At 46.6% G+C, this 18,870-nt stretch overlaps 1 long non-coding RNA gene across 1 annotated transcript in view; it reads right to left on the bottom strand.

The window, feature by feature from the left end:
- LOC310711199 overlaps positions 1-18,528 on the bottom strand; it is a 121,502-nt gene extending 102,974 nt beyond the window's left edge. Inside the window, exon 1 of the long non-coding RNA XR_014528376.1 lies at positions 18,416-18,528. This is a non-coding gene — a long non-coding RNA (uncharacterized lncRNA). The remainder of the gene's footprint in view (positions 1-18,415) is intronic.
- Positions 18,529-18,870: the final 342 nt, after the last annotated feature.

Raw genomic sequence — 18,870 nt, 5'->3', positions numbered from 1 at the left:
CTAGGAGCCATCATCGGCAGTGGTCATAGAATTGTAAAATGGTACAGATGGAGGGGATCCTGGCGGTCATGTAGTCCAACCCCCTGCAATGTAGGAAACTCAGCTAAAGCATCAATGACAGGCGGCCATCCAAGCTCTGCTTGAAAACCCCCAAGGAAGGAGAGCCCACAACCTCCCAAAGTAGACCATTCCACTGTCGAACAGCTCTGACTCTGTTTTTCCTGATGGAATCTCCTTTCTTGGAGCTTGAAGCCATGGGTTTGAGTCCTACCTTCCAGAGACATAGGAGGCAATTTGATACTGAGTCTGATGGGCCTTGGGCCAATCAAGCTCAGTACTGTCTGTGCTGACCCTAGGAGGCCAGGGTTCAAAACCCCACTCAGCCAGGAAGATTGGGAGCCAATCACTGCCTCTCAGCATAGCCTACCTCACAGGGTTGTTGTGGATTAAATGAGCAGGGAGAGAGGAACCATGTATGCCACTCTGAGCTCCTTGGAGAAAAATGCTGTAAATAAAGACATAATAAAATATGCATTTCTGCCTATTCTACATATTTTTGGAAAGTAAAAATCTCCCCTCTCCCAACACCATCCAAGCACCTCTACAGTCACCAGATCATGGACTCAGCTATACAGCTGCAAATGAAACGTTTAAATGCGTTGTGAAGTGCATTATACAAATGTGACACTAGATGGCGAAAGTGAGCTATGCAAAGTTCAATATATTTTTCAAAACTTTTTTTTTAAAAAAAAGCATTTTCACAATGTTTTTTATATGTGTCCCTTTGAGCTTCACAAGAAGGGAGATCTGCCGCCATGGCATCACACCTGGAGTATTTTTGTTTTCTAAAAACTATTTTTATTGAAATTTATCCCTCTGATCCAAATAACAAAATAGAACTTCATGAGACAAGTCACATAAGAACTCGGCTGAACCAAACAAAGGCTGGTCAATGGGATGTCACAATCACAAGAAGAAAATATAAAGCTGGTTATTTGGATATTTGCAAAGAGATACAGACAGATAAGGGCATAGTTCCCAGTAGTGATGTATGGAAGTGAGAGCTGGACCATAAAGTGAGAGCTGGACCATAAAGAAGGCTGATCGCCGAAGAATTGATGCTTTTGAATTATGGAGCTGGAGGAGACTCCTGAGAGTCCCATGGACTGCAAGAAGATCAAACCTCTCCATTTTGAAGGAAATCAGCCCTGAGTGCTCACTGGAAGGACAGATCCTGAAGCTGAGGCTCCAATACTTTGGCCACCTCATAAGAAGAGAAGACTCCCTGGAAAAGACCATGATGTTGGGAAAGATGGAGGGCACAAGGAGAAGGGGACGACAGAGGATGAGATGGTTGGACAGTGTTCTTGAAGCTACCAGCATGAATTTGACCAAACTGCGGGAGGCAGTGGAAGACAGGAGTGCCTGGCGTGCTCTGGTCCATGGGGTCACGAAAAGTCAGACACGACTAAATGACTAAACAACAACATCCATCATGAGAAATGAGAGGTGTGTGTGGCACAGGACTTGTAAGACATACAGAAATGGAAAAGTTACAGATAGGTAGCTGTGTTGGTCTGCCATAGTCAAAATAAAAAAATTCCTTCCAGTAGCACCTTAAAGACCAACTAAGTTAGTTCTTGGTATGAGCTTTTGTGTGCATGAAGAAGTGTGCATGCACATGAAAGCTCATACCAAGAACTAACTTAGTTGGTCTTTAAGGTGCTACTGGGAGGAATTTTTTTATTTAGAAATAGAAAACTTTAGCTGAAGCACCCAGAGTAAAAGGCTCTATATCACACCAATAAATACTGTATTTTTTGCTCTATAAGACTCACTTTTTCCCTCCTAAAAAGTAAGGGAAAATGTGTGTGCGTCTTATGGAGTGAATGCAGGCTGCGCAGCTATCACAAAAGCCAGAACAGCAAGAGGGATTGCTGCTTTCACTGCACAGCGATCCCTCTTGCTGTTCTGGCTTCTGAGATTCAGAATATTTTTTTTTTCTTGTTTTCCTCCTCCAAAAACTAGGTGTGTCTTGTGGTCTGGTGCATCTTATAGAGCGAAAAATACGGTAGTTTCAACCAATCCAGTGTTATTTATCCCAAATTTCTTGAGAGGCATGTAGATGAGACAAATGTAAATTTCCTTTTTTAAAAAAATGTATTCAGTAAAATCCCACCAAAGTGAGGCAAAAGAGGTTGCCTTTGTTTTTTCTTTTAAGGAAAAAAACAAAAAAAAAAAGGTTTACCAGATAAGTTTGGGAAGTTCGACAGAGAGGCCTCTTCCCTTATATAGTACAGTAAATCCAGGAAGGGGATCAAGCGCCGCTTTATTTCCCTGTAACTCCCGCCCTCCCCAATGCACCGCGAACGCAATTGTCATGCAGCGTTCTCACCAAAGGCAGAGGCGTCTGTCTCCAGAATTATTTCTACAATCTCTCCCTGGCACTGATATCTCTCGCTTTGCAGGAGTCACGGCTATAAATAACTCCCCCCCCCCCCAATTCCACGACATTCTCATTCTTTTTTTTCTCCCCCCTATCTCTCTCTCTCTCTCTCTTCTTAAAAAAATCATCCTTCTGTTCCTTCCTGCCTTGTCCTCCCCTCCTAGTCTGGTAGCCAAGACTTCCTTAAAAAAAGAAGAAAGTCTTTAGAAATAATGCAGTGGGAAGGGTTAGAGACACCCACTTCTGGGGTGGGGGGAGGCAAGGAGGGTGGGGTCTTAAGGGTTCCTTTGTAACTGTAGGCATTGAGCGAGATGCAGGAATTAAGCTGGGGAGGGGGGCAGAATCAGAGCGTGACGGTGAGCTGCATACAATAGTTTACAACAACAACAACAACAACAATAATAATAATACCGTAATTATTTATATCCCACCCTCCCCAGCCAAGACTGGGCTCAGGGGGGCGGCTTTCATTTTCTATCCTAAGGTCCGAAGTATAAGTAAGTGTTGAGAAGGGTAAACAAGCACACTTGGTCACCCCTTCTAAGAGGCAACATATATACATTTGACACATATAATTATAACGATAGAATCTTCAAATATCTAAAGAGCTGTCCCGTGGAAGAATGAGCAACCATTATGAGGAATGGTTGAGGGAGTTGGGGATGCTTTGCCTGGAAAAGAGGAGACTGAGAGGTTCTATGAGGGCCACCTTCAAATATCTGAAAGGCTCTCACATGGAAGATGGAGCAAGCTTGTTTCCTCCTGCTCTGGAGGGTAGGACTCAAACCAATGGGTTCAAGCTCCAAGAAAGGAGATTCTGTCTAAACATCAGGAAGAGCTTTCTGACAGTAAGAGCTGTTTGACAATGGAACGGCCTCCCTCGGGACGTTGTGGACTTCTCCTTCCTTTGAGGTTTTTAAGTCAGGGATGCTTTAGTTGTGATTCCTGCAATGTTTGTAAAGGAGCCCTGGACGGTTAAGTCCAGTCAAAGGCAACTATGGGGTTGCGGCGCTCATCTCGCTTTCAGGCCGAGGGAGCCGGCATTTGTCCACAGACAGCTTTCTGGGCCATGTGGCCAACAGGACTAAACCGCTTCTGGAGCGACAGGACACTGTGATGGAAACCAGAGCTCACGAAACACCGTTGACCTTCCTGCCGCAGTGGTACCTATTTATCTACTTGCACTGGTGTGCTAGGTTGGCAGGAGCTGGGGCAGAGCAATGGGAGCTCACCCCGCCATGGGTTTTCGAACTGCTGACCTTCTAATTGGCAAGCCCAAGAGGCTCAGTGGTTTAGACCACAGCACCACCCGTGTGTTTGTGTGTGGGGGTTGGACTAGATAAGCCTTAGAGGTCCTTTCCAGCTCTACAATTCTATGATTCTACAAGCGCAGTTGTGGTGCACGTCACAAGGGGACTTGAAGGTGGGAAAGATTCGTGCCTCCCCCCCCTCCTTCATGCCAGTTGCGGGCAGTAATGAAATGCTAGTCACACGCCCGTAATGAACTGCTGTGAGAGAAACTCTCTTTTTTCCGAAGCTCCCAGCAAATTAGATCTGGATTATTGGAGCAACGAGAATTGAATGATCGGAGATCTTATCAAGAGGGAGTTGGGACTCGTTCCTGCGCTTTTTTACGGCCCTGAGCCGCGTGTGTTTAATTACCTGGTATTAAACCTTCCCTCTCTCTCTCTCTCCCCCTGCTTCCCCTTCAACAAGAAAATGAGCAAACAAACCAAGACCACTGACACAGATCAGCAGCACGGAGCGTGGCCGCAGGGTGGAAAGACCTGATGCGCCACTTTCCTCTACCTCTTTGGGAGAGCCAGGCGGGGAAAGTGGAAAGTGCAGGAGGATGAGGGCAGCCAAAGGTAGGCGACTGCAGAGGAATGCAAAGCTGGGAGCCCTCCAGAGGGAGAAGAGGAGGAGGAGGAAATCTGTCGGAGCAGATGGGCGAGATTTCTTTGCAAGCTCCTGAGCAATTTCATCTCCCCGGGAGCTTTGCAGGGACATCAGCACAGCTGGAACAGAGTCTCCCTGGCTGGTGACGTGGAAACCAGGTTGCACCGTGGCGCTCCCTGCTAATTGGCAAAGAGCTGCCCACCTGGATCTGCACCCGGATTCTGTCAAGGGTGCCTTAGAACTATTATTTGAATAATAGAATTGTAGGATCGTAGAAGCTGTAAGCTGCCCCCGTGGGTCGTCTAGTCTGACCTCCTGCGATGCAGGAATCTCAGCTGCAGAATCCCTGACAGATGGCCATCTGACCTCTGTTTAAAAACCTCAAACGAATCATGTGTGGGATGTAGTCCACTGGGAGCAGTCAAATACAACATTCCTTGTTTTCCTAGAGTGGACATGCAAAGGGATATTGGTCCAGCCAGTCAAACTTCCTGTTACACCTGGCCTGGAGCATCCTTCCTTGCATGTGACCAGTGGGTGGGCGTGACCTTTCCAGACCTGGCAAAAGGCCAAGGTGTGCTGCCACTCTGTCTCTCCTCCATCTTCCTTTCGTCCTGCGAACTTCGTGGACTGAACTGTTGGCTACCAGCCAAGCAGTCCCCCAGGTCATCTCCCTTATGGGATAAACCTGTTTGTACAGGAACATATTAGAACACATTTCAATCAGGACAAGCCAGATTGAATTGCTTATTGTGGTAAGAAACTCACACGAGTTTGCAACCAGTTTTCTGCTGCGTAAGAAGGGGAATTCACTCTGTTAAGTGAACAAACTCGCTAGCGCAAGTTAGGAAGGATATTAATAATAAATATATCCTCTCCTGCCACCCTCAACATTCCCACATCATGGAATCCCACCTCATGACCGTTAGGTCCAATTGCGGACGACTCTGGGGTTGCGGTGCTCATCTCACTCTATAGGCCGAGGGAGCCAACGTTTGTCTGCAGACAGCTTCCGGGTCATGTGGCCAGCATGACTAAGCCGCTTCTGGCGAACCAGAGTAGCGCACGGAAACACCATTTACCTTCCTGCCGGAGCAGTACCTATTTATCTATTTGTACCTGACGTGCTTTTGAACTGCTAGGTGGGCAGGAGCTGGGACCGAACAACGAGAGCTCACCCAGTTGCAGGGATTTGAAGTGTTGACCTTCTGATTGGGAAGCCCTAGGCTCTGTGGTTTAAACCACGGCACCACACCATAGAGAAGTGAATTCTGTAGCAGCAGCAGCAGCCACAAGTATTTGAGGGTGGAGGAAACACCATGAGGGCCCCATCTGCTGATTTTAGCACATGAGAAGGTACATAGAGAAGGAGGCAGTCTTTCGTATATTGAAATGGTATCACAACGGGGGGCTTGTTTGTTTGGCTCTGGGGGTTTTACATGTCCCAGGATCATCCTTTCCCTACCCCAGTTCTTGCAAAGAGACTACATTGTGTTCTAGAACTTTGTACATGCTAAGAGACTCATAACTAAGTCTTTTGGGCTTAAAAGCCCTTGGCTATGAAACAGACCCCAGTTCCAGTCTTATATGGCCTGCTAATCAAGTTAAGACATAACAAAGAATTGTTTCCACATTATGCACCAAATTTGCCCTTGAACAACCAGATTCTGTGTGTGGGTGGTGTTTTTTTAAAAAAAATCTCTCTCTTTTATTGCATATTTTCCCACCTAATGAGAATGAACTGCTTCTTTTAAGTATGTATAACTGGAAAAAAGGTGTATTAATTATTCGCCCCTCCACTCCTCTTCCTTCTCTCCCCCCCACCTACCCACAAGCAATGTGAGCTGATGTATTCATAAATTGCTGAGGAAAGTTAGATAAACAGGGAGTTTACAGGATCATTTTTCTATTTTCCAATTTGACCAAGAAGGCTTTTAATCAATTCTATGCGCTGTGCACTCTGATTAAGCCCTAGGAAGGCTGTTCATGCTGAGAGCCAAGATGGGGTCCCGGGGAGTCAGGGAAATTGGCTCCTAATCAAATATGAATATGGGTCAGACCCAGTGCTCCACTCCTCATCTCTCCCCAACCCATCTACCCCACTCCTGACCCCAAAGCTTCTCTTTGCACCTTCTATTTGCATCCTGGGGTTGAGAACATAAGAGTCTCCTGCTGTCTCCATCAATGGACATTCAGTAGCTTTCCTGCCCCCAACTGTGGAGGCAGAACATAGCTATAATGACTAGTAACAATCCTGGTCAGTCTGTGTATGCAGTGGACCAATGGTCTGATAAGACATCACCCTATTTTCCTACGGTATGTACCACCCTGTGTATACACCAATTAGCCTCCAGAAAGTGGTCCTGAACCACTGGGTAACTGGCAGCAAGTCCCTCTGGAGAGCACCAACCCATGGCAGATGCTGGCAGGCCAACAGGTCCAAGGTCCAAAGGCCAGTCAGGGCAGGTTCCCAGCTCTGCAGCCGATCCAGAGGTCAAGGCACCAGGAGGTCAGTTCTGCACAAGCATAGTCCCAAAGAGCATCTCTGGACCACCCAAGCCATGGTCCAACCAATGTGGGAAGTTGAGCAGACCCAGCATCTCAGCTCTGGGCTTGATGAGGCAGGTGACCCTCACCTGTTCTGTGCCTACTCCAGCTGAGCAATCGCACACCTCCTTCCATAGCTAGTGAACCCCACCTGGTCAGCTAGGGAGCTGAGCTGTGGGTCCTTGCCTGCCCCAGCCTCCTAGAATATCTCTCCCACTGCTCCCTATGCCTCAGAGCCTGCTGCGTTCATTGAGACAGGGCTCTGGTGATGGGTCCTGTGTGGTTGTGGTTCCTATGCACTGACCTCCATTCCCTCACCATCCTCCATCACCCCATTGGTACTTCCTACACCAACCTCTCCTTCCCCATTCCAGGCTTGCCCCAATGTGTCCCAGTCTTGGCTACACCCCTAGCTGGAATCCTCTTCCTTCCAGTTCATGACAAAAGCCTTGAAGACCCTCTGTGTGCTTCTGAGACAACAGCTCTCCTTGAGCAAGTTCTGGCCACCATTGGCCCCAGTGATCTGTCCGTGGTGCTGATCAACTATGCCATTTAACTATGCCTCTGAACATACATAGCAGGAAGTAGACACTGAATTGCAACCTGGCAAGGGGGACACAGTTTTAGATTGCCATTGCATTTTTTTCTTTCTTTCTCAGAATGCCTTTTGCCAAGTCAGACCCTTGCATTATCTAGATCATTATTGCCAGCACTGACTGCCAGCAGCTGTCCAGGGTTTCAGGGGGGAACCATTCCCAACCCACCCTGGAGAAGCAAGGATTGAACTTGCTACCTTCTACATGCAAAGCCATTGCTTTATCACTGGACCTCAGCCAGAATGCAGTTAGTTCCATGGTGTGCGAAGGAGGACTCTCCTGAATCCCCTGCCCATCAATCATAAGAGCATAAGAAGAGTCCTTCTGGATGAGACCAGTGGCCCATCTAATCCAGTGTCCTTTTCTCACAGTGGTCAACAAGTGAGCACAATAACACTCTTTCCTCTTGAAGTTTCCAGCAGCTGGTATTCCATCGTTTCTTCCAACTGTGGAGTCTTGGCTAGTGGCCATTCATATTTTTTTAAATATGATTTTTATTAAATTTTCTGTTTTGCAATTCCAGATAAACATTTTACATACTTAAGACATCAACGCCTCCTCTTCTTCTCTTTCCATGGTTTATTTTACATATCATAAATCCCTGCATATTTTACAAAAACTATACCAATCGGTGTTCCATTATTGCATCCATCAAAACTTATTCACACTGTTGAATTTATCTTAATGCTGCCAGAGTTTTCAGCCGTACACAGTTATTTCCCACATAGTCAATAAATGTTTTCCAATCTTCTTTAAACGTATGTTCTTCTTGTTCTCTTTATTCTATTTGTTAAGTCTGCAGGTTGTGCATATTCTGTCAACTTAACTTGCCAATCTTCTTTGGTTGGGACGACGCTCGTTTTCCATTTTTGAGCTAACAAAACATGGGCCACAGTTGTTGCACACATATATAAGCTTTTATGACACCTGGGAATTTCAGTCTGAATGATCCCCAACAGAAAGGACTCTGGGTTTTGGAGGAAAGTAATTGAAACATTTTTTTTTCAATTCATTATAGATCATTTCCCAATACTCTTTTACCCTTTTATATGTCCACCACAAATGAAAGAACGTTCTCTCCAACTCTTTACGCTACCAGCACTTATCTGATTCGATCTTCTACATTTTAGCAAGCCTACTCAGAGTTCCATACAATCTGTGAATCATTTTCAGGTAGTTCTGCTTCAAAGAATAACATGCTGTAAATTCCAAGTCACTTTTCCTGGAACTCTGGCTAGTAGCCATTCATAGCCTTATAGTTCACCATGAACGTCTCCAGTCCTCTTTTAAAGACATCCAAGCTTGTGGCCATCTTCTTCCTGCAGGAGTGAGTTCCATAAATGAACTATGCACTGCATGAAGAAATTCTTTATTTTATCTGCCCTGAATCTTCCAACATTCAGCTTCGTTGGACATCCAGGAGTTCTGAAAGACCCATGACGCTTTTCAGAAATGATAGCTCTTGCCTCTCTGTGGCCGGGAGGTCTTTTACTATCCTTGGATGATTCAAGGGCACCTTCTAAACAAGAACACAGCCTTAAGACTACAAAACCCACAATGCTGTGAGACTGAACATAGACACAAAGCTGGGGTGGTGTTGCCTCTCAGGTTCTGCCCCTCTCTCAACATGTTGGTGCCAGACAAATTTGGAGGCGTAGACGATATATTGTTCTGAGATGCAACCTTTTTGGGGCTGGTGTCTGTGTTGGGGGGAAAGTCAGTGCATCACAGAAGTCTGGTTGCATTGCGCCATTGCAGCCACCTCCCTCCAGCAAATCCGGCAACAAGTTCCTCCTTCACCATTACCACCATCACCCTGTGGCGTTGCATTAATGTTTCAGCCTTCGCTTGCCCGCTGCCTCCAGCTCCTCAGCCTGCAAATTGGGTCCGGGAACTGATTGAAAATCTAGGCCCATCAGCAAAGAACAAGCAGATTTAATTAAACATAACCTTCCCCTTAGCAAGAAAATAAAATGCATTCTCCTGATAGAACTATTAGTATTTACCACCCCGCCCCCTCGTGATTTTGTTTGGACATCCCCCCTCCCCCCTCCCTGCTTTCCCTTTTTAATACCTCTTCCTTTTTATTGTCTACGACTTGGAATAAGCTCGATCTGATTTACATAAATGAGCAGGAGGATCTGTGGAGTTGGGCGGGAGGGGATGAAAAGAAAGGAAGCAGCCATCTCTTGGGGGGCAGGCGGTTGCTTGGAGTTAAGGACAATAGGAACAAGGTATTATATGTGGTTGGCGTGTGTGCTGTGGGTGGGAGCAGGATGAAGGTTCCTAGCATCTCAGTGGAAGGGTTGTAATTTAGTGGCACAATAAGTGTGTGTACTTGGCAAGCAGAAGGCCCTGGGGTCTGATTCCTAGCGCAGGAAACATAGAACTGTAAAATTGGACCACACTCCCAAGTGTGCTCTGGTCCAACCCCCTCCAAGAATCACAGCTAAAGAATCCATGACAAGTGGCAGGTCCAACCTGTTTGGATTTGGATTTGATATCCCGCTTTATTACTACCTGAAGGAGTCTCAAAGCGGCTCACAATCTCCTTTTCCCTTCCTCCCCCACAACAAACACTCTGTGAGGTGAGAGACTTCAGAGAAGTGTGACTGGCCCAAGGTCACCCAGCAGCTGCATGTGGAAGAGCGGGGAAGCGAACCCGGTTCCCCAGATTACAAGACTACCGCTCTTAACTACTACACCACACTGGCTCTGTTGAAATTTCAACCTCTGTTTCAATTTCAGCCTCTGTTGAAATTCAAGTCCACCATCTTTCCAGCAAGTCTGTTCTTCTTTGAACAGCACTCAATGCCAGAAAGTTCTTCCTAGTGTTTAGTCGGAATGTCCTTATAGTTTGAATCCATTGAATCTGATGAATTTGAATTCATCCTCCCGGTATGTTCCACGGAGGACCTTAAGGTCCATAAATAGCAACACTCTAGAGGTCCCGGGCCCTAAGGAAGTTATATTAGCCTCAGCCAGAGCCAGGGTCTTTTCAACACTGGCTCCAGCCTGGTGGAACGCTCTGTCTCATGAGACCAGGGCCCTGCAGGATCTGATTTCTTTCCGCAGGGCCTGTAAGACAGAGTTGTTCCGCCTGGCCTTTGGCTTGGAGTCAATTTGATTCCCTCCCCCTCTTTCTTTTTTCCTTTCTCCTCCTGCGACGAGGCTGCATATTAATGTTTTAATGTTGTATTTAACCTTGTTTTTTATGTTGTATTTCAATCAACTTGTTTTTATTATTGGTTGTTAGTTGCTCTGAGCCTGGCCTTGGCTGGGGAGGGTGGGGTATAAATAAAATTTATTATTATTAGTATTATTATTATTTGGGTCCTGCCCTCTGGAGCTGGAGAAAACAAGCTTTATTCACCAGGAAAGCCTTCAGGTATTTGAAGATGGCTCTCACATCTCTCAGTCTCCTCCTTCCCAGACGAAACATACCCAGCTCCCTCAACCGTTCCTCACAAGGCTTGGTTTCCAGACCCTTGATCGCCCTCCTCTGCACACCTTCCAGCTTGTCAATATCCTTCTTAAACTGGGGTGCCCAGAACTGGACATTGGACTCCAGGTGTGGACTGGCCAAGGCAGAACAAAGCAGGACTCTTGCTTCCCTTGAACCCTGGACTTCTGTAACCACCCAGGGAGGGTGCAAATCTGGGCTGGTGAGGGGTATGGCCTGCAGCAAAGAGATATGGCTGAGGAGGTGGCAAAATCTGGGTAGAGTTCCAAGGGCAGAGAGAGAAGACTGGAACCCGGGACCCTGGGCTTCATGTAAATGGGAGGAGAAGCACTTGGAAGGAGAAATGGAAAGACAAATGTTTCTTTTTGAGAAATGTAATGTGATCTTGGGATGGGAGCAACGGGAAGGAGACGAAAGCGGGGGGAGAGAGGGCTGAAGTGGGATTATGATTTCTAAAGTTCACTGGGTCCCCAGTGGCCCTTAAGAGAGAAAAGCTTTCTGTGGACCGGGCAGGGAGCCAAAGATCTCTGTTTGAACGTGAAATAAAATATGATCTACGTGGGAGCAGCTAATGCCTCTTTCGCTGCCTTCCCCCCTCTCCTTTATGCAGAGATGAAATGTCACCATCTCAGCTGCCAGGCACAGGGCTGCAGTTTCAGACATGGGATGGTTCGCCTTCTCTAGGGAGGCCTGCTAACGGTTTGGTGGAAGGCTTGAGCAGGACCCCAGTGGGATTCTAAGTTGGCCAGAGAGGCAGTGTGGCGTAGTGGTTAGAGGGCTGGACTAAGATATGGGAGACCAGGGTTCAGTTCCTCACTGGCCATAAAGCTCACTGGGCGAACCTACCTCACAAGATTGTTGCAATGTTAAAATGGGGGGATGGAGGACATGTTTGCCAATGTGAGTTCCCTGGAGGAAAAGGTGGGTTCAAGAGAATTGACTACATCTCATGCACATAATTTATTATACACAGTGCTTCTCCCCCCGGGGGCACTCAAGGGTATGCAGTACTGGCGCACACACACACACCCCAATTTTAAAAGTGTGGCACTTACTGTACCAACTTCATGGTGAGTACTGACACCTTTTTTCCTTTAAAAAAGCACTGATTATACGTTATGTTGTTTAACAGTATTTGTATACTGCTTCACTATAAATATACAAAGGATACAGAATCTCTATATGTTAAAACTGTCAACCGTTCTTTCCAGCTCTTGATCAGAGTGATCAAGTGTAGAAAAGATGGCCAACTTCACGTAACTTCTTACAAGCATTTAAAAGAATAATCTGTGTCCTTATTATGTGCTTTGTGTTTTTACTTTATAGTTTTGTGCTGTGAACTGCCCTGAGATATTTGGATGAAGGGTGGCGTACACATTTAATAAATAAAAGAAAGAAATAAGAGGATGCTATGACTGTGAGCAGGTGGCACTGTGGGTTAAACCACAGAGCCTAGGGCTTGTTGATCAGAAGGTCGGCAGTTCGAATCCCTGCAACGGGGTGAGCTCTCGTTGCTTGGTCCCTGCTCCTGCCAACCTAGAAGTTCGAAAGCACGTCAAAGTGCAAGTAGATAAATAGGTACCACTCCGGTGGAAAGGTAAATGGTGTTTCCGTGCGCTGCTCTGGTTCGCCAGAAGCAGCTTAGTCATGCTGCCACATGACTCGGAAGCTGTACGCCGGCTCCCTCGGCCAATAAAGCGAGATGAGCGCCGCAACCCCAGAGTCATCCATGACTGGACCTAACGGTCAGGGGTCCCTTTACCTTTACCTTTATGACTGTAAGAACAAAAGAAGAACCTGCTGGATCAGTGCAGACAAGGCTCAACTAGTCCAATATCCTGTTTTGTAGCCAACCAGATGCCCCAGAGGGAAGCTTGAAAGCAGGAACTGAGTACAAGAGCACTCTGGCCTCCTGCAGTTTCCAGCAATTGGCACTCAAAGGCAAAAACCATGAAGCACAGCCATTGTGGCTAGCTGCTGTTAAGTTGCGGGTGAACATATCAGACAGCACAGCGATTCTTCAGACAGCTCTTGTTTATTCACAGGCCAGGCCAGAACTGAACTGAAGGGTTCAGCCAACCTGCTTATATAGAGCTCAACTACAAAGCAACAGTAACAACTTTCTGTAACTATCCAATCACTGAACGTCACTTTCAATTCCTCATTTGCATATGCGGACCTGAGTGAAAACTATCTACAGTGTCCCCCTGCTGGCCCAGGGTGAGAACTTCAGCACATAACAGTTGCCTTATTCTTCTCCAAGCCCAATCCCCTTTTAAAGTCACCCTCCACAAAACTGTAAACGGTGATCTAGGGTGATCTAGGGCATTATGTTACTGTGCTGAGCTTCCCCTTCTCTCTGATAGTGATGAGGAATCTGGGGATGAGGGTCCCAGTACCCAATCTCCTAAGGCCTTCAATCAGGAAGCCAGAAAGAGTCCTTCTCTAAAATCTCCCAATTTCTCCCAAGCAGGAAGAAGCAGAGGGGGAAGAAGGGTCAGAGGGGGGAAAGTGTTCAAGTTCGAAGGTCATAGAGGAGCAATAAAGGCATACCTCCAGAAAGGTTCACTGTGCAAGGAGTTAGAACTTTTCACATGAACTGTGAAACTCAGCCTTGTGATTTGGTGCCACCATGATGCATTTATGTTTGGTCAAAGCACTAAATCACTTGACTGAGTTTCACAGCGTCTGTGAGTGTTTCATCTCAAAGTGTAACTTCACTTGCTGACCACTGCTTCCAGAAACTCTGCTAAATGGACGAAAGCTTCTTACGAGGTGCCTACACACGAGTATTCTCACGCAGCAAAAGTGTGATGGACTGTGACCTTTAATACTCTCAGCCTGTATCTAGGATATTTCATTTTTTAGGAGGGTGCCTCAAGGCAGACCTGTTCCAGAAAAGAACGGAGAGAACAAGCCCCTCCAAACCGGAAGCAAGATATGGGAGGCTCCCCATAATTTCCTTTGCGGTGCAACCAATTTGCACTCCAAAAGTGTGCCATTAAACCTGCTTACGTGGTGACACTTCTCATTATACCCTGTCTAGTGTGACATGATGACTTCCTGCCACCTTCAGAGGAATGAGAGGAGAGGGACCCATTCCCTGCATCTCGCTGCTAATGGGGTCCTCAATTGGCCTTTTCACAGCATCTGAAAAATGTTGAGAACGGTCCTGAGGTTGGTGCACTGCTCACTTGTCCAAAATTGCCGCAGGGAATTTGCGCTAAGGGATGATTGAGTGGCCTTATGTGACACAAATGGGGAATTTCGGTTTCTGATGGACCAAAGGCTTCAGGGGAATATTCTGCTTCTGATCCGGGCACTCCTGTTGGGGCTCCAACAGCAGATCACAACCCAGGAACGTAAGAAGAGCCTGCAGGATCCAGCCATTGCCCAGCCTAGTCCAGCATCGTGTCCTTACAGTAGCCAACCAGATGTCTGTAGAAACCCTCAAGCAGCACCCAAACACAAGAGCACTCCTGTTGTTTCCAGCAATGGCTGCTAGCAGCTGTTGACCGCCCTCCCCATGAATTTGTCCAGTCTTCTTTTAAAGCCCTCCAACTGGATGACCATCACTGCCTCCTGTGGCAGTGAGTTCCATAGTTTAACTAGACACTGCAAGGACGTTCTCTTATCTGTCCTCAATCTTCTGGGAGTCAGCTTCGTTGAGTTCCATCCATGAATTCCAGACCCTCCAAATGTCCCTGTTTTCTAGTCCCGGATTTACAGAAGCCATCCCGGTTTCTGATTTGATCCTGGAATGTCCCGCTTTCCCTTAGGACATCCCTATTTTCATCAGAGAACTGTTGGAGGGTTTGGAGTTATGCGACCCCTCCGATCCCATGAGATAAGTAACTAAACAACCTTTAGAAGACACCTGAGGGCAGCTCCGTATAGGAACTTTTCAAAATAACGTTTAATGTTTCATTATGTTTTTATATATGTAGGAAGCTGCTCAGAGTCAATGGGGCAACCCAACATTATGGATGGGGAATAAAATAATAAAAGTATAATGAAGTAATATTGTTGTTGTTGTTGTTTAGTCGTTTAGTTGTGTCCGACTCTTCGTGACCCCATGGACCAGAGCACGCCAGGCACTCCTGTCTTCCACTGCCTCCCACAGTTTGGTCAAACTCATGCTGGTAGCTTTGAGAACACTATCCAACCATCTCATCCTCTGTCGTCCCCTTCTCCTTGTGCCCTCCATCTTTCTCAACATCAGGGTCTTTTCCAGGGAGTCTTCTCTTCTCCTGAGGTGGCCAAAGTATTGGAGCCTCAGCTTCAGGATCTGTCATTCCAGTGAGCACTCAGGGCTGATTTCCTTCAGAATGGATAGGTTTGACCTTCTTGTAGACCATGGGACTCTCAAGAGTCTCCTCCAGCACCATAATTCAAAAGCATCAATTCTTCGGCGATCAGCCTTCTTTATGGTCCAGCTTTCACTTCCATACATCACTACTGGGAAAACCATAGCTTTAACTATATGGACCTTTGTTGGCAATGTGATGTCTCTGTTTTTTAAGATGCTGTCTAGGTTTGTCATTGCTTTTCTCCCAAGAAGCAGGCGTCTTTTAATTTCGTGGCTGCTGTGCTCCATCTGCAGTGATCATGGAGCCCAAGAAAGTGAAATCTCTCACTGCCTCCATTTCTTCCCCTTCTATTTGCCAGGAGGTGATGGGCCCAGTGGCCATGTTCTTCGTTTTTTTGATGTTGAGCTTCAGACCATATTTTGCGCTCTCTTCTTTCACCCTCATTAAAAGGTTCTTTAATTCCTCCAATGATGTAATAGGATGTCCCTATTTTCATCAGAGTAATGGTGGCAGGTTTGGAATTCTGGTGCTCTGAGAAAGAGAGAGAGAGAGAGAGAGAGAGAGAGAGAGAGTAAAAACCTCCTTTCCTGAATACACTTTTTCCTTTACAAAGAGAAGAAAAGGATGCTCTGAAATAAACTGACATCAAAAACAAGTTTCCTTTCTCTGTTCATATATATATATATATATATATATATATATATATAACCTCAAGCTAAACAAACGCATGCGCGGCTGTGACGGGGAGAGAGTTAAGAGTACGGCATGATGGACAGGCAGGCAATGCAAAACAGCATTTTTCAACGCCGCTGCCTTTCAGATCTCCCTTTCCAGTCCGTTTTTCTCCCTGACACACGCGGGGCGGGAGAAAAACCCAGCAATCACGTTATAATTATAAGTTAATTAAAGCTGAGGAGATCAAAGCCACTTTAGACAGATTAATGATACGCCGAATGCTGGAAATTTCACCAGTTTACGTATTAATGACATTGTGGCAATGAGTGCGCGCCTTATTATTTTAAAGAAACTGTCGTTGTGTCCGCCAAGGCGGCCTTTTCATTCTGCCCCCCCCACCTCTTTCTTTGCCTCTCTTGATGGATCAAGGATTTCTCAAGCACCAACAGCTGTGGGGATTTACGTGTGGAGGAAAAGGAAACATTCAAATGGATTATCAGATAGAGGGGAGGAGAGAAGTAAATGTGTGCGGTTTTTTATATAAAAAAAATAGTAGGAAAAAAAGGAAATGGAAAGGGGAAAATCACATTTATTGAAGCACTGAGCTTCTAAAATTAGACACAACGTATGCAGGAAATAAACCTTCCAGCCTGTGAACATCTCCAGTCAACTTATTTTGAGGGGTTGTGGGTGACATTTATAAGAAAGAGACCTACATGAATTTGCTGGAGTGGAGAATGCAGAGTTAAATCTTGGACTTCGCTCGCACAGGGGACAGTGATGGTCACCAACTTGGCTGGTTTAAAAAGAAGAAGAAGAAGAAGACTGGACAAAGTGTGTTCTCCTTCCTGGAGAGCACATGTTGTGGTGGGGTCTGGCACACCACTCCCTTGTTGCTGGGTGGGATCGTTTGGATAACCATTAGCAAGGATTGGGTAGTTTCCTGTTACTAGGGAAATTTGATGTTGCCAATTAAGGGGAAGGGCTAAAAGGTTTTAAATGTAAGATACGCAGCACTGACCGTTCTCTTTGCTGCGTGCATCGGAACACCCTCCCACCCTCCCTAGGTATTGGTCTTTGCGTTGACCTTGCTATGCCTGTCATGGGGTCGTTTGCTTTTGGGGCGGGGGCCTGGTAGGAATTTTGTCCAGTTGGCTGATTGGCTGGTGCCATCTGGTTTTTGCCTACTGCATAGCAAATCGTCACAGCTTGTAAGGTTGCGGTTAGGCATTGGTTAAAAAAGTGGTTGGTGGAGGGGTATGGATTGGCGGTGCCTGCCCCTCCAATGCTGCTGCTGCAAGGGAATTCCGTTAAAGGAATCTAGGGGCTTGCCATCCTTTCATCCAAATCCCTGGTTGGGGCTTGGGCTGCGCAAGCCCCTGGGAGCATGCGGGGGGAGGCGAGGGTCTGGTGCCCAGCTCCATGCTCTCCCCAATATTGCTTTCCCTGACTGGCTTTCGCTGGAATCCGGAAGTCAGTCCTGTCCCGATGGCGGTGACAGATAGTCAGAACCAATGCCTAAGCAACCATTCACTTTTATGTATTTTAATAAAGCTGTGGCCAAAATTATGCCAAAAAGCTTAAACAAAAATTATGTGTGAATTGTGATTTATTTGGGGGTGGCTTGTGGGACCTTGACACGCAAATCAATGCTCCTCTCTCCGGAGACACTGCCCTAGTCCCCCGCCTCTGCCACAAACTCTCCAGAGCCCTGCCAGTCCTTGGCATCCAGCAATGGCTGGAGAGCTGCAGGCTGTGCACCACTGGGGTTAGACAGCGGTGAGCTACATGGACCTGTGTCCTGATTCTTTATAAAGCATATTTGTAGGTGGCTGTGTCTTAAGGGAGAGAGCATTGCTGGAGGACATGCTTTGCTTGCAGAAGATCAGAGATCCCGGGTTTAGTCCTTGGCATTTTCTGACAGAATGATGCCAGACCAAGACCCCATTGAAATACTGGCAGAATTGATGGCTGCATCATCTGAACTGGAACAAGGCAGCTCTCTGGGTCTGATCCCTCCTCTGTGGGAGCTTCTTTTAAACCAGGGGTCAGCAAGCTATTTCAGCAGGGGGCCGGTCCACTGTCCCTCAGACCTTGTGGGGGGGCGGACTATATATTTTTTGGGGAAATATGAATGAATTCCTATGCCCCACAAATAACCCAGAGATGCATTTTAAATAAAAGCACACATTCTACTCATGTAAAAACACCAGGCAGGCCCCACAAATAACCCAGAGATGTATTTTAAATACAGTGGGACCTCGGGTTACATACGCTTCAGGTTACATAAACTTCAGGTTAAATACTCCACTAACCCAGAAATAGTGCTTCAGGTTAAAAACTTTGCTTCAGGTTGAGAACAGAAACCGTGCTCCGGCAGTGCAGCAGCAGCAGGAGGCCCCATTAGCTAAAGTGGTGCTTCAGGTTAAGAACAGTTTCAGGTTAAGTACAGACCTCCAGAACGAATTAAGTACTTAACCCGAGGTACCACTGTAAAAGGACACATTCTACTCATGTAAAAACACACTGATTCCCAGACCGTCCGCAGGCCGGATTTAGAAGGTGATTGGGCCGGATCTGGCCCCCGGGCCTTAGTTTGCCTACCCATGTTTTAAACAGTTAAGTGGGAGTGAGAAGGAAGATGGGGGAGAAAAAAGAATGTGTGGTTGGAGGGTGGCTGGCGATGAGTGCAGAGTTCCCCCAGGAGATTTCTCTGAGATTGGAATGATGCTCCATTAGGCTTGGGGTGTGAAGGCACCGGGAATTCACTGTCCCCTTGTGCCTGTTAAGAGAAAGGAGTGTGGAGAAGTGTCTGCTGCCTACCTTAGTGGCTCAGTCCCCAAACTTTTATGCTGCAGTTACAGAAACAGGAGCTCCTTGAAACAGGAGAGGGGAAGGAAATGCCCAGTGCTTCTGCTGCATCAAGAATGCAGC

The sequence above is a fragment of the Podarcis liolepis genome, assembly GCF_965112155.1.
Source record: "Podarcis liolepis genome assembly, chromosome: 7".
NCBI lineage: Eukaryota > Metazoa > Chordata > Lepidosauria > Squamata > Lacertidae > Podarcis > Podarcis liolepis.
This window is presented reverse-complemented; position numbering and strand designations above follow the sequence as displayed.